Source organism: Pseudonaja textilis, chromosome 3 (assembly GCF_049901715.1).
Source record: "Pseudonaja textilis isolate UNSWEBS1 chromosome 3, rPseTex1.2, whole genome shotgun sequence".
NCBI classification, from domain to species: Eukaryota; Metazoa; Chordata; class Lepidosauria; order Squamata; family Elapidae; genus Pseudonaja; species Pseudonaja textilis.
Window position 1 is genome coordinate 60,569,520 of NC_141992.1, and position 16,108 is coordinate 60,585,627.

The 16,108-nt window shown below is 46.3% G+C and overlaps 1 protein-coding gene across 1 annotated transcript in view; it reads left to right on the forward strand.

The window, feature by feature from the left end:
• C3H1orf185 (chromosome 3 C1orf185 homolog) overlaps window positions 1-16,108 on the forward strand; it is a 57,679-nt gene that overhangs the window by 18,896 nt on the left and 22,675 nt on the right. The window lies entirely within an intron of this gene.

Genomic DNA, 16,108 nt, shown 5'->3' on the forward strand with positions numbered 1-16,108 from the left:
CCCTTATTCTTTTTCTCTCCCTTCCTGCTTATGAAAAAGAAAAATTTTAATGTCCAGAAATCTTTATTATCCCTTTGGCATTTTGTTTTATTTTCAGCTTAATTGCCTATTGATGTCAAAGCGGATTTTTCCGATTTCATATTTAAGTCTCTTAGTTGTCAGTATAGGGAAGGAGAGAGAAGAAAAAAAAAAAGCCAAACCTTTCCCTTTTCACTTTCCTTCGCTGCTTCCGACTCTTTGGGAGCGATGTTATTTTTTGTAAGTTTAAATTCCAGGGAACCTTAGTTGTTGCTTTTACAATTTAACCCAGTCAGCCAAAACTTTCACTTCTTATCTTCCTCCTGCACGTTCTTTTCCAGTTGAGTTGTTCTTTGTGGTGGCCATTTCTGACCACCGCTGCAACCGCCTTCGGGAAAGGGAGTAATGGCCAGCTGAGGAGGAGAGATGCAGCTCTCCTTAACCCTGCTGGCGGTCTCCCCCCTCTTCACCACCTCTACGGGGTGGCTTAGCCCCGAAACCAGCCGGCTCAGGGCGCTCCAACGGTGAGCCCAGACAGAAACCGTGCACGATCGCGGATTTCTGTCTGTCGCCGAAGCCCTTCAAACCGGAAGTCCCTATGTGTGGTGGCTCTTGATGCACTGACTCCAGCCTCAGTCCACTCTATGTGAAAGTCTCCAACACTTTTGAATGGCCTTTTCCTGACAATCCTCTCCAGGCTGCGGTCACCCCTGCTGCTTGTGCACCTTTTTCTTCCACACTTTTCCCTTCCACATAACTTTCTATTAATGTGCTTTGATACAGCACTTTGGGAACATCCAACTTCTTTTGCAATTACCTTTTGAGGCTTTCCCTCCTTATGGAGGATATCAATGATCATTTTCTGCACAACTGTCAGGTCAGCAGTCTTTCCCATGATTGTGATTCCTACTGAACCAGACTGAGAGACCATTTAAAGGCCCAGGAGCCCTTTGCAGGTGTTGTGGCTTAATTAGCTGATTAGAGTGGCACACTTTGAGCCTAGAATATTGAATCTTTTCACAATATTCTAATTTTCTGAGATTGTGGATTTGGGGTTTTCATGAGCTGTAAGCCATGATCATCTCAATTATGACACATCACAGCTTGAACTATCTTGCTTTGCATGTAATGAGTCTATCTCATATTAGGTTCACCTTTTAAGTTGCATTACTGAAATAAATGAACTTTTGCACAATATTCTAATTTTTCGAGTTTCATCTGTATTAATGTCTTAAGGACCTGCCAGGATTCAAGAAAGAGAGCTTACCTGACTTACATTTTGGATAATAATATTTAATGCTATAAGTGACCGATGACACACTTTATGCCATGGTGATGGGTTATTTGAGGCATTGCCTCTCCCTGTTTATATTTACCCATCTCATTAGGTCTGGCAGGAGAGGCATGTTCCAGATCCCATTTCTTAGGGAGTGCCATCTGACAGTGCCCTGGAAGAGAACCTTTTCTGTCTTGGTGAATGCCCTTTGAAACAGGATCTCTCCAAATATTTGATTGGCTCTGAATCTGATGACCTCTTGTAAGGCATTAAAGACTTGATTTTGTCATCAAGCTTTGGCAGGGCCCATATACTAGTTACACTGATTTGAGTAAGTTGTTCTATTTTTATTTGGCTGCTTATTATATTTGTGTTGTTTTTTATTATGTACTTTACAGCATTTTTACTGTTTCAGGCTACTTAAAACCAGGAACTTAAATTTAAAGTCATATAAATTGAATAACTAAATTAATAAACAAATCTTTTCCTGATTTTTTTCTTTCAGTGTGATGTCAGTTAATAAGGATAAAGCTTTCATCCTATCCTTTGATTTTTGTTTTTAGTTTTCAACCGATTTCCTTAGTAAGATTCTTTCAAGAGCCTGTCATTGAATGACACTACACTTGAGTCTGTATTAAAATTAGCAAGTTGTCAAATGGAAATGTTCTACATAATTTTTTAGATGAGACTATTAGCATAAAATATCCAATAAATAATTTGAAATTGTATGTTTTCTGTATATTGATGTACATGATTCACTTAATAACTGCAGTAATTCGCTTAACAACCGTGGCAAAAAAGGTCATAAAATCAGGCATGACTCACTTAACAACCACCTTGCTTAGCAATGGAAATTCTGGTCCCAATTATGGTTATATGTCAAGGACTACCTGTAATGAACAGACTTATACTTTTTCCAGATGGAGAACATTTGCAATGTATGTGAGCTTCTGTACCCATAGTTCTCTTTGGTTTTCCAGCATAATTAAAGGAGTACTTTAATTTGTTTTGATTCATATATCAATTGCATGTTTTCTTGGAAGAAAAGTACCTTAATACCTTGATGCTGGCACTTGTAACCATTGTGCCTGACTGCTGTAAATTACTCCATGTGAATCTGCCTGTAGTCTGAATCTTCAATTGGTACAGAACTCAGCGGCCAGTAGTCTCTGGAAGAACTGAAAGAAACACTAAAAGCTTTAATTAGCTGCCAATTTTTTTCTGGCCAAAATGCAAATTGCTGATTAGTACTTCCAAAGTTTTGTATCAGGTTATTCCAGAATTCATCTCTTGCTATATGTTTTTGCCCTATGGACAATGCATATCTACCCCCACCACCAGACTTGAGTTCATATAAGGCACTTTAGAACAGTTGTTGCCTACTTATCTTCTTTGTAGCTGTGCTAGTTCTTTGGAATGTATTGTTTTTGTGGAGTTAAACAGCTAATTTCTTTAATTTCTTAAAAGACCGTTGAGTAAATATATTAAACAGAGTTTTAACTGGTTTAAATAGTTTTAATTATAATTTTGGATAGTTTTAGTATTTATATAGTACTTTTGGTTGAAATTTGTTTTTATTGGCTTCAGTGTTGCCAGTTATCGTCTATACACTAGAAGCAACTATGGAGGGAAGCATTCTTTTTGGGAAATGGGGCAGCTTGCAAGAGATTGGGAAGCTCAATTGGCCTTTCTGTCTTAAATAAAAGTAAACTTAATCATGCTCTGTTGCAAGACTAACAGATGTCCATGGAGGCATCACAGCATTAGGCTAGGGCAACAATCCAGGTCAGTGGCTGGTAGAAATGGTCTGCAGGCAAATATGACCGCCATATAGAAGGTATACTGATTAGGTATACTGATCAATGGCTGCAAAGAAATGTAAGAAGCTCTAACTCTTCGTCACTAAAATTCAGGTTACTGTAGTCCAGATCCGTCCCAATGTTATTCTTTTTAAAGGCCACTCCAATCACAAAAATTGTGAGTGGATAATACTAATTGCCAGCATTACCCACCCTAAAGAGATAGCTCTGAAATGTAGAATGCAGATGGCTGAGATCCCTTTCCTCCAGATTCTCTTCTATCTCCCTTTGCCACATTTCTTTGCAATAATTAAAAAAACAGAGAAAAATATTTTCATAGAACAACATCTCAAAGTACCCCCAACTGAAAATTGTTAGTTTGCATTTTTAATTACTATATTGGAAGTTATAGCACATTAATTTTAATGTAATGTTATTCAGACATTCACTGGTTTACTTAAAATCTGTTAAGAAATGGGAAATAGATACTATAACTATCAGCAAACTTCTTTCCTGTGTTTAGAAATAATGCCAGTAATCATAACACCACAATTACCAAAACATAAAACTACAGTAAGATTCTGTAAATCATCATGTATCATAATGAAATATAGACATCCTACAGGATACCACTATAGTTCTAAATTCCTTCCTGTTAGCAATGTGCATTTATTATTGAAGTGTTTGCTCTGTATTTGGTACTGTTTGTAAAATTCACCTGTAAGAATTCTTAAAAATCATAATACATTCTAATAAAGTTCATAGTTATTGATCCAAGCAGGGAATTCATTGGAAATAGAAGAGAAAGAGGAATAAGGGTTTGGAAAGGATTAGTAGAGAAAGAGGAATAAGGGTTTTTAGAAGATTTTAAGAAAGGAAATGTGTGGTAGAGATCTCAATAAACTGCAATGGATCCACAGTACTTGTCTTCTTGCTGAAGAGAAACTGTATTTGCTGAAAGTTCAAGTTAGTATCGTTACTGGAGGAAAAGGGGAATTTCTGCTCTACTACACACCAGAAGAGGCAATATGTTTCTAAAGGGACAAGTGAAGGGAGGGACATAGAAATGAAGTAAATTAGGCCAGATAACATGAAGATAGGTTGAAGCATGTCACTCTGAAAAACAACAAAACAAGAAGGCAATCAATATCAGATCACTGTGGAAGAAAATCCAAGGCCAGGGAAGAAGAAACATCAAAGAAATTTAAGAGCCACTTAAAAATAGTTTTGGAAACACAGAAAAACTCACACACGAACAGAAATTTTCAGAGGAAGCCAAATACGATATCAAAAACATCCTATGGTGGGGATGCATATGTGATCGGAATATCCTTGGGAAGCAATACTGCAATTTATTCAATGGAATAAACTCAGCAGAAAGGGGAGTATTAGGTGGTACATGCAGAATACATACATATGTGTATAATCCACAAACTAAAGCATAGAAATCCTATTGAATGTATATGAGTAAAAATAAAGGAGAGGAAAAATAAAGCCAGTTTGGTTTAGTGGTTAAGGCACCGGACTAGAAATCAAATGACTATGAGTTCTAATCCTGCCTTAGGCATGGAAACTGGTTGAGTGATTTGGGGCAGTCACTCTCTTTCAACTCATGACAATGTTAGGCATGGGCAACAAGCTTGGTTAGTCGTTTCCTATCACAACCAATGGATCAACACTCAGTTGATCCGAAACAGCAGACCCTGCACTTTCAGGAAAACACTAGGATGAAAAAGAAAGAAAGAAAAAACAGAAAAATGATAGTGTTCATTATAGACTGCCAAATTTTTAAAGACACCTAGAATAGTAAAAATAGGAGATTTCAACTATCTCTGTTAAGGCAATTAATTCAACTTTCCTAATATCACAGATCCAATGATTTCTGTTGTCTCTTACTGATTTTTCAGAAGCTGGCTTAAGGAGGTCAGCTATACTGGACTTAATCCTTACCGTAAGGAAAGAAATGAGTGAAGAAATTAATGTGACAGAAACCTTGGGGAGATTGACCCTGTTGTCCTTGAATTCATGAGACAGATTTGTATACCAGATTTCAGAACAGCAGATGTTGATGAACTCGAACAGAAAAAAGGAGATCTGGGAGGAATGGGAAATTTTCTGAAATAAGAGATTGAGGGTGCAATTATAAACAACTCCTACTAGCAAGACAAATGAGAATAATTTAAAAAATCTTAATATGGGTGCACCCAAAGCTTTCACTTGAAAGTCTAAAAACTAAAAAGCAATACCAAATGGAAGAAAAGATTTATAACCAAATAAAGATATAAGGCTGTCATCAGAAATGGTAGAAATATGGCAGAAAAGTAAAGATCAGAAAGAGCTGGGGTATGTGAGAAATGCCTAAAACAACCAAGAGGGAGGGAGTGGGAAAGAGGGAGAGAACTTACTTGAGTACAAAAAGAAAAAAAAAGGAAAAACAAAATGGCTATAAGCCTACAGCAAGGCAAAGGAGGTGAATTGGTAATGGGAGAAGGGAGCAGGGGCGTTGATCGACTTACCAGTGAACGCCCTTTCTAAACACACTGCAAGAGAGTCCAGCACTGGGATATGACTCCATCCTCTGATGTCATCAAGCTGAGTCTGCCACTATAAAAAGCCAGCCTCTTCTGAAAGCTCCGGCTTTTCTGGTGAAGAAATTGACAGATTTAGAGTGTCTCTGGAATACAAAATCAAAACAGTTAGAATACCCACCCCCAGAACAAGACCAGATGGCCCCAGTGTGGGGCTAGACTCTCTTGCAGTATGTTCAGAAAGGGCATTCACTGGTAAGTCTACCAACGCCCCTTCTCCACCATGCTGCTTCGAGAGTCCAGCACTGGGACATACCAAAGCCTGCATGCCCCTGGGAGGGTCCTCGTCTGGTCCAATCAATCTGACACTGGAAGCACCCTCTGGAGTACCCTTTGTCCAAATGCTGCTTCTGCAGAGGCAAAGGAATCCAGCCGATAGCGCCAGATAAATGGAGAAGGCGAAGTCCAGGTAGCCGCCTTACAAATCTGGTCGATAGCTGCCTGGGTAGCCCAGGCTGCTGAAGTCACTGCACTCCGAGTAGGGTGTGCTGTCAGTTTCTTGGGAACTGGCAAGCCCAAGGTCTCATAGGTGTAGAAATGCACACCCTAATCCATCTGCTCAACATGGGTGATGAAGCCTTAGACCCCAAGGAGACAGGTTGGAAGGACACAAACATTGCTTCAGTTTTGCGAAAGAAAGCATTGCATTTTACATAAATCAGGAGCACCCTTCACACATCCTATGTGTGCCATTTATGTTCTAACACGTGTTGCGGCTTGGGTCAAAAGTCAGGTAATACTATGTCCTGTGCCCTATAGAACCAAAAATTAATTTTTGGCACAAAGGAAGGGTCCAAACGCAACACCACCCGGTTATCATAGAAAATACAGAGATCGTGCCTCACAGAAAGAGCCGTCAGCTCAGAAACCCTTCTGGCCGATGTGATTGTCACCAGGAAGGCCACCTTGAAGGTCAAGGGGCAAAGGCCCACCATCCGTAAGAGTTCAAATGGTGGACCCGTCAGGGCCTGAAGCACTTAAGGGAGATCCCAAGTGGGATACCTATGAACGACGGGAGAATGCAGATTAGCGGCTCCCTTCAAAAACCTACGTACTGAGAAGTAATGGGAGAGGGACGAGTACGTATCCCATGACAGGACTGATGCTAAGGCCGCCACCTGATGGCGGAGGGCGTTTGGTGCGAACCCCTTGTCCAACCCATCCTGCAGAAACTGTAACACCTCTGGGACTGAGGCTGAAGTGAGGTCTCAGGACCACTTAGAGCACCACCCACAAAACTTCCTCCAAGTGGCATCGTAAAGCCGGTTGGTTGACAGTCTACAAGATGCTTGGATGGTCTCAATAACCCTATCAGATAGATTGGACTCCCTCAACAATTGCCACTCAAACGCCATACGGTCAGTTGGAACCACTGGGGTTTTGGATGTAGAAGGGCCCCTTGGCTAAGTGAAATTCTGTTGGCCAGGATCCTCCATAATCACTGGACCGACAGACTCACCAGGTTGGCGAACCAGGGCCTCCTAGAACAATGAGGCGCCAGAAGTACTAGCTCTGCCTTCTCCTCCAACATCTTCCGAATGACAGCCGGAATGATCGGGAGAAGGGGGAAGGCATAGAGGATACCTGGAGGCCACTTGTCCAAAATGCATTGATCCCCTCCGCTCCCTGGGTCAGAAACTGGAGAAGAACCTGCCTACCTGAGCATGCTGGGTGGGTAGCAAATAGATCCACCATTGGAGGTCCGAATATGAGGGACAACTCTTGGAACAGGGACGGATTGAGGCTCCACTCTGACTGGTCGATTCGAATTTGACTCAACCAGTTTGCCTGGGGAGTTGTTGACCTGCCTGGGAGTTGTCTAGGGAGGTGGGCTCCTCTCTGCCTACCTCCCTAGATGTTCCGCTTCCTGCATCAGGGCCCTGGACCTGGTGCCCCCTGCCTATTGACGTGGGCCTTGATGTTCATATTGTCTGTCATAACCAGCACGTGGGACCCTGACACTCTGTCTTGGAAGGGTCTCAGGGCTAGGAAGATTGTACTGAGCTCTAGTAGGTTGATGGGATGAGACCTATCTGTCTGGGGCCAGTGACCCTGAGCCATGTGGCCCTGCAGATGAGCCCTCCAGCTGTAAAGGCTGGCATTTGTAGTGTCTACGACCCTGTCTGGTTCCTTGAAAAAGTGCCTCTTTGAAATGGCTTGGGATTGCCACCATCGAAAGGAGCAAAGAACCTGCGGAGTAAGCAGGACCCTGGTGGCCAAATGGCTGGTCCGCACCCATTGAAATGGGAGGAGGAACCATTGCAGGGTGCAGGCATGTAGACGTGCCCAAGGCATGACGTCAATGCAGGAGATCATCTTCCCTAGCAGCTGTGACAGGAGAGACAAAGGAATGATGTGAAGCAGTTGAACTTGGTTGGTCAACTTGGTTGGTCAACTCGTTGATGCTCTCCTGGCACTCTGGGGAAAGGAAGACCTCCCAGCGAGTCATGTCGATAATCACCCCGAGGTGTAGCAGGTGGGTCGTTGGTTGAAGATTGCTCTTGATGGGGTTTATGGAGAATCCATGCTCCTGCAAGAGACGCATCATGGTCCAGAGGTCGTGGTTGGATGCCTGGACAGAGATAGACTGGATCAGAATGTCATCCAGGTAGCATTGGACCCTCACAGGCAAGGCTCAAAGGTATGCTGCCAATGCTGCCAAGACCTTGGTAAAGACCCTTGGGGCCGATGAAAGGCTAAATGGAAGGGCCCAATATTGATAGTGCTTACTATTATAATAGAAGCTCAGGAACTGGCAATGAGAGGACCAGATTGGAATATGGAGGTAAGCCTTTGTGAGGTCTATGAATGAGAGGAGATTGCCCTCCCGGATACTCTGAAGAATAGAGTGTAGCGTCTGCATCTTGAAGTGCCTGTAGGGAATGAATCTGTTCAGGGACTTGAGATCGAGGATTGCTCTCCACCCCCCAGAGGCCTATGGGATTACAAAGAAGCGGGAGTAGAAACCCAACCTCTGCTGATCCACAGGAACCACCTCTATGGCTCTGATGTCCACCAGGTGTTGGATGGCCGATTCCATGAGAGCCCGTTTGGACCTGTCCCAAGAAATTGGACAGCAAACAAAAAACATTGGAAGAGGGGAGAGGAACTCGAGGCGAAGGCCAGTTGATACAGTCCTGAGATCCCAGGCGTCCGTTGTTGACTCCTCCCATCTCAAGGCAAAAAAGATCAGACCTCCAATGGGAGGGGAGGGGATGCAGTTACTTAGAGTATTGGAATGAATCATGTCCTCCCCCTCGAAAGGGCCACTTACCAGAGAACTATTGTTGCCTGGCTGTGCAGTCAGGCTGTTGTTCCTGGCACGGAGGGAACGATCTCTGGCCCCGAGAGAGGCGAAGGTTGGCTTCAGGACAGAAGGTGGGAGGCCTGGAGTAAGGCGTCTGCCAGAATTCTGATCTTTTATTGGTAGATGACAGTTCTTTTATCCCTGGTCTCCACCAGGTATGGTACCAAGGCCTTTCCAAACAGGTTCTCTCCAGAGCATGGAGAAGCTGCCAACTTCTATTTGTGCTGGGAGTTGGTTTACCAGTTGCGCATCCAGAGGAGGCACCTTGCCTTAGACGTGAATCTGGTGGATGTTAGGGTAGCATCGGCTGTAAATTCTGCTGCGGCTATTATTTTGTTTAGGTCTTGGTGGGATCTGGCATCGTTGCTTGGCAATCAATCTTTAGCCAACGTATTGCTGACCTTGTGAAAAATGAGGCCGCGGTGGAGGCCTTCACCACACAAGCTGCAGCCTGATGCATGCGTTTCAGAGTTTGCTCCGATCTTTTGTCATCAGGCCTCAGAACATCATCCGGTTCCGTGGGGATTCCAGAGGATGCAAAAGTAGCTATCACTGGAGCATCTACGGGTGGTACTGTTAGGGTGTTGGCCAGGGAGGGTCCCATATTAAAATATCTCTTGTCCTGGGATGAGGGGCAAGGCCCAGACAGAGGAGCTGCACATTGATCCCTTACCAAGTCCAAGAATAATAATGGAGAGGGAAGCATCTAGTTTTGGACCACAGGTTTAGAAAATAACAAGTCCCCTTGGACCATAAAGTCCACCTGCGGCTCTGGTATCACTTCCTCATGACTTAGTTGCACATTAACTAAAGCCTTGTGGAGTAGGGGCCTGAATAATGAAGGCTTGAAGACAGCTGCAGAGGTGGGCTGCTCCAGCCTAGGCTTCTCTTCTTCAGAGGTTGGAATCCCTGGTCTCCCTCTCCTCCTCCTCTGACATAGAGGATCTGCAATGCTCTGAGGTGTATAAGACACCTGTCTCCTCATACTCTCCCCAGCCAGGGTGAGTGTAGGGGTAGTGAAGCTTGTGGGGCTTGGAAATCTCCCTCTGCGCAGACAGGTTTCCCTGACTGAAGGAATTAAAAATGCTAGAAGCCCCACCACCGGGCAGAGGAACTGCTGAAATCCCTAAGTGATGCCCCATCTAAATGCCAGAGAGACCAAAGTTTGGATATCTTCGGTCCTATTGGCTGTGGGGGGGACCACTGGGTGAAGCCCAGCTGCAGTGGGGCTAGAGGAGGCCTAAGCCATGGACCTATGTCCCCCTTGGGGTAAAAATCCCTGAGAATTGTAAATTCCAGTATCCCAATTAGCTGGCCTAAAGCAAGGCCCAGACCTGCTCTGGGAAGGGAGGCCTTATCAGGCCTCTCCAGGGACAATGCTTGAAGGTGGCTTTTTAAACTACCTTCTGACCCCCCTGCTCTGGGGGCCTGATCTGGGTAGGCCTGAGACTTCCCTGACTGGGAAAGGCCCTGTTCCTTTAGGTGTGGAAGTTTTTGGCAAACTGCTTTTCTAATGCAGCATCTCCTTCTTTCAGCTCTCAATTCTGACTTAGAAGTCTTTTGGGGGGCCAAGGCCTCGGTCCTAATCTTCGCTGTTGCCTCTCTGTTGTCTGAAAGGACTCTTTGCCTCCTTCCCTTGGAAGGCCTTCATGATACTTCAGAGCATCGTGTGGCCTCCATATGTGATGTTCCTGGCTGGAGGGGGGCACTGGAGGTGCTCTCAGCTCCTCAAAGGTTGTGCCTCCCTAGATCTTGGTCAGTTGGCTGGGATCACAGCTTTGAGGCCCGATTAAAATGATGCCCAAAAGAACACGATCCCAAAATGGGTGCCTGCCACAAGGCCTAAGGTAGTGGTTGAGGACAGCCTACAGCCCAGGCACCTTTTTCTCTCAAATCCTTCTTCTGGGAGTGCCTGGTGCTTGGAGATTAATGACTGTAAGGCTGAAATAATAATGCCTGTGGCTGAGGAAGTCCCTGTGCCAGGCCCCGACAACCAGGTGAGAGGCGCAATCATAATTGCGGCCTAGCGCTGCCAGGGACCTTGGGGGAGTCAGCCGATTTATTGCTGCTGCCTCATTTCTACCATGTTTCTCCAACAATATGGCCTCCCTCAATAGGAAGTCCCAGCATGTTTTATAGGCATAAAATGAAATTTAGCCCCTCCCCCCAAATTAAGGCCTATATTAAAACATGCGAAATGGGGGGGAATGGCAGGGGGGCTTGCTGTTAGGAGTGCCCTGTGGGCAGCCATGCCTCGCCACCAACCTCCCTACTGTCGCCAAGTACTTTTGCTGCACACCCGGATATGGTGCTGCCTGCGTTGACCTCGGCGTTGGTGGGGCATTTCGTATTGGGAAACCTTCTGCCACCATTGCTTCCCTTCTCCCCATGCCACCGTGGCATTTGGAGCATCACCGCATTTGGCACAGCCACACAGCGTTTGGCGCAGCCACACGGGGCCAGCCAGGGCTCCTCCCTGCAACCAGAGCCTGGCGGAGACACTTGGCTTCAGGTGCTCCTGTCGCCGCCTTCCTGGGCATCATTTGAAGGCAAAGCCCATTCTTTTAAAAAGACCTCCCATGCAGGTCTTCTGTGGCATGCATCTCCTGGAGTGCAATTTCCAAGCCACTGGAATACCGTGTTTCTCATATAATAAGGCCAGGTCTTATTTTATGAGCCAGTGACGGCTTGGATGTTGGTGGGGCACTTCGTATCGGGAGACCTTCCGCCACTGTTGTTTTCCCTTCTCCCCATGCCGCTGTGGGGTTTGGAGCATCGCTGCAACATTTGGCGCAGCCATGTTGTGTTTGGCGCAGCCACACGGGGCTGGCCAGGGCTCCTCCCTGAAACCGGAGCCTGGCAGAGACACTTGGCTTCAGGCGCTCCTGTCACTGCCTTCCCGGGCATCGTTCAAAGGCAAAGCCCATTCTTTTAAAACGACACCCTACTACAACAAAGTCTCTCCTGCCTGACAGGGCAGCCCAACCCCATGTGGAGAGGTGAATCTCCCAGGGCTGCAGCGCAGGATCGCCCCCCCCCCAGGAGAAGCACCCAGCCGCCATCCCTGTCTTTCATCGGGCAGAGCGCAAAGAGCTTCACTTGGGGTGCCCAGCACAGCTGACAGGCGAGCCCTCCTTCCCGGCAGCGGACCTCTGGCCAAGGCAGCGAGCGCCTCCCTGCCAGGCCCTCTGCTCATCCCGCCAGGGCCGTGCCGGAGCCGGGCGAGCTGGTCAGAGCTGGGAAAGTGAGCCACGGGTGCATGCCCGCCTGCCAACCGAAAGAGCCAGGCCAACCTGAGCTTGGTTTCCCAAGTCCCTCCAGCCTGACCCTGAAGGGACCACCGAGAGACGCCTCCCAAGGCAGTGATAGCGCCCACCCAGCTGTGGACAGGGAGGCGAGGCAACGGCCCGTGGTGTGTCCTCCTCCGAGCTGAGCCCCGCCGAGTGACCGCCTCTGCCTGATGCCCATGCTGCTGCAGTGTTTGCAGCTGCCGGTGTGTTTGGAGATGCGTGGGGACGGGCTGGGTGAGGGGTGGAAAGGATGGGCGGCTTTGGGCTCTCTCTGCCGGACCTGCCAGCCAGGGAAGCAGCACTGCCATCACCTTGCCTTCCTGTCCACGGATCGGTGCACGCTATCACTGCCTTGGGCGGCCTCTCCCAATGGCCCCTTCGGGGTCAGGCTGGGAAGCCAAGCTTGGGTCAGCCTGGCTCTTTCGCTTAGCAGGCGGGTGTGCACCCGCGGCTTGCTTTCCTGGCTCTGCCCAGCTTGCCCAGCTCTGGCGCAGCCCTGGTGGGATGAGCAGAGGGCCCAGTGGGGAGGTGCTCATTGCCTTGGCCAGAGCTCCACTGCTGGGCAGGAGGGCCCTCCTGTCAGCCATGCTGGGCACCCCGGGCGAAGCTCTTCATGCTCTGTCCAGTGCCAGGCAGGGATGGTGGCTGGTCGCTTCTCCCAGGGTGGGCCGATCCTGTGCTGCGGCCCTGGGAGATTTGCCTCCCCACGTGGGGTTGGGCTGCCCTGTCAGGCAGGAGAGGCTTTGTCGTAGTAGGGTGTCATTTTTAAAAGAATGGGCTTTGCCTTTGAACGATGCCCAGGAAGGCGGTGACAGGAGTGCCTAAAGCCGAGTGTCTCTGCCAGGCTCTGGTTTCATGGAAGAGCCCTGGCCAGCCCCGTGTGGGGAGCACCAAGCACAACATGGCTGCGCCAAATGTTGCAGCGATGCTCCAAACCCCACGGCGGCATGGGGAGAAGGAAAAGCAATGGTGGCGGAAGGTCTCCCAATACGAAGTGCCCCACCAACACCGAGGTCAACATCCAAGCCATCACTGGCTCATAAAATAAGACTTGGCCTTATTATATGAGAAACATGGTACTCCAGTGGCTTGGAAATTGCACTCCGGGAGATGCACGCCTGCATGGGAGGTCTCCCAGCAAAATAGCTCTTACCGAGCTGCACTTGTTAAAGGAAAGGTGTGGGAGGCTCTTCGCTGCTCCCTCCCAGGCCACATTTACAGTTAAGTTGTCAGCACCCAGATCAGATGCTGATCGGCGAAGGAGAGCAGATCCCTGCTCTCCTTGCAGGCACAGCTCTACCGGAGACACAGGAGCTGATGGTATTGCTGCTTCTTTTTTTTGAAGAGATCTTTTGTTGATTTTGTCTACAGATTGCTTTTTAACTAGTCCTAAAATCCAGGGACACCAGCTCTATGTCAAAGAGCTGAGTCAAAAAGCTGGGGCCCTCAACAGAGACTGGTTTTTTTATAGTGGTAGACTCAGCTTGATGATATCAGAGGGTGAAATCATATCCCAGTGCTGGACTCTCGAAGAATGGTGGAGAATAACAACTTATAATTTATGTCAGTATTAGAAAGTAAAAGAACTTGATTTTCTGCCACCAAGTCAGCACTGCCCCTAACAACCACATGGATTGTCTCCATAATTTGTCACTAAACTTACGGTATCTTTCACATCTTCCAATAATGTACTCATTGCGAGTGTAACTGGTGGTACCTTTTTTCCTCTTGTACTTTCTACCTCTTCCCAGATTACAGTCTTCTCTAGAGAGCTAATTCTTGGCATAAGGAGAACCCAAAGTAGGACAATTTAAGCCTGGTCATTTATGCATCTTGTGAAAACTCTCCTTTAATTCTTTTGATAATCTTTTTGTTTGGCTGCCACAGTATTATTAGGCACCTTTTTCAACACTGACATCCAGGAATGTTTAGTTTGCCACAATTCTCAAAATAACTGATACGAGCTGCAGTTCAGATGGACAGGGGAAGAAATTAATGAATTAACTTAATAAGGGGACAGACATAAGAATATTTATGTCAATCCTACAAAGTAGATCAGATTAAGAATCCAATGCCAAACCGGTCGGGATCATTTTTATTGTAAGTTATAGAACCTTGCGAGTGTAAATGTGCTTTTCCCCCTCCTTCCATTGTCTCTTTGGGTGAATTAGGGAGGGGCGTAACAGATATTTTCTCAAGTTATTTTCTTGGCCCAGACTCAGGGGGGGATGATACTGGTTTGGCCTGGTTCTATAGAACCTGTAGCTATGAAGAGCAGCTGACACCAAGCCAGTTCGGTGTTTGGCCCACCCACCTGCCCGGGCTCTAGGCTGTCCTTTATTCCCTGCTTTCCCCTCCTCAGCTGCTTTGCATGGCACAGCTGAGGTTGAAAAAGCAGGAAACAAGATTTTCAAACTGCGCACCCAAGCGCAGCGCTTGTCAGCTGTCTAGGTGGCACAGCTGATGATTTCTTGCAAACTCTACACACACGATTATCCCCAGTTCGGAGAAACGGCGAATCACTCCACTGGCTGGTCCCTCCACTCCCCGCCCCCTCACTCCTTACCTGGCATGCGAACCATCCAACTTGTTTGGTTTGGTAAGTTGCTATTTTTCCTTTTTCCCCCCGACCATTAGCTGTTCTGCTCTGCCAGGAGATTTAGATTAGCTAGAAAGCAGGAAATCCTTGGATTTCTTGCTTTCTAGCTAATGTAAAAGCAGAGCCGAACCTTCCTCAGGACTGAAGCTTTTCAGTGCAGATTCAGGTAGCTGATTGCAGATAGATAGATCTTTAAGTTAATCTGTCATTCTGTGAGCAATTCAATCTGCCTGCCTGCTTTGCCTGCTTTTGGGTAAAGTTGTTCTTTTATAAAAAAAAAAATCAATATTAACATAAATATTTATGATCAGGGGTAGGATTCGATTTTTTTAACAACCAGTTCTGTGGGCGTGGCTTAGTTGGTGGGTGTGGCTTGGTGGTCATGTGACTGGGTGGGTGTGGCCAACTCGACATCACTCATGTCAAGGGGTGCTTCTCCTCGCCTAGCCTCTCATGACAGCGGGGATGCTGCAATGGTCATAAGTGTGAAAAATGTTCATAAGTCACTTTTTTCAGTACTATTGTAACTTTGAATGGTTATTAAATGAACTGTTGTAAGTCAAAATACAAAAAGCTTCTTTGCTTGCAAAAAGCTGCCCTAAATACCCATCATTAGATTAAAAATACCTGGAAGCCAGAGTTACAAATCAGGCAGGGTGCCAGAGCATCTTGAGGAATGAAAATAGTTAAAATGCAGTGATAACTATCAGCAGCCAACTCTTGCTCATAAAGTGAAACTTTTAGCAGAGAGGTCATTTAAGCTCTCCAAAAAAAGCACACCCAGGAAAGCAATCCTTAGATCCATTTGCACCACTTAAAGATACCAGCTGGTCTCACTACCTCACAAGATATCCTAAGGAAATCATCCAGATTTAAGAAAAGGTCACATGCCCCCCTGAAATGCAGTAAAAAAAATCAGTGCCAAACTTGCATCCTGCCTCTTGGAAATATACCCCCAAAGGACAGTGCCAGACAGTATTAAAGCAGTGAAGGAAGACCCCCTCCCCAGATAGAAAAGGAAACCATGAGGCAGGACAAAATTCAAACACAATACAAATAATTAAATCATAACAGTAGCTGTTGCTTGTTGAAGCTGAATAGGGAAAATTATCCCATCAAGAAACACAGGATTAAACCTTTACCAGAAACTAGTTTTAGGCCAAAACACAGAAAGGTCATGTAAACTCATGTTTGAATGTCAATCTTTCTAGTTAGCCAAGAAGACTTGCTG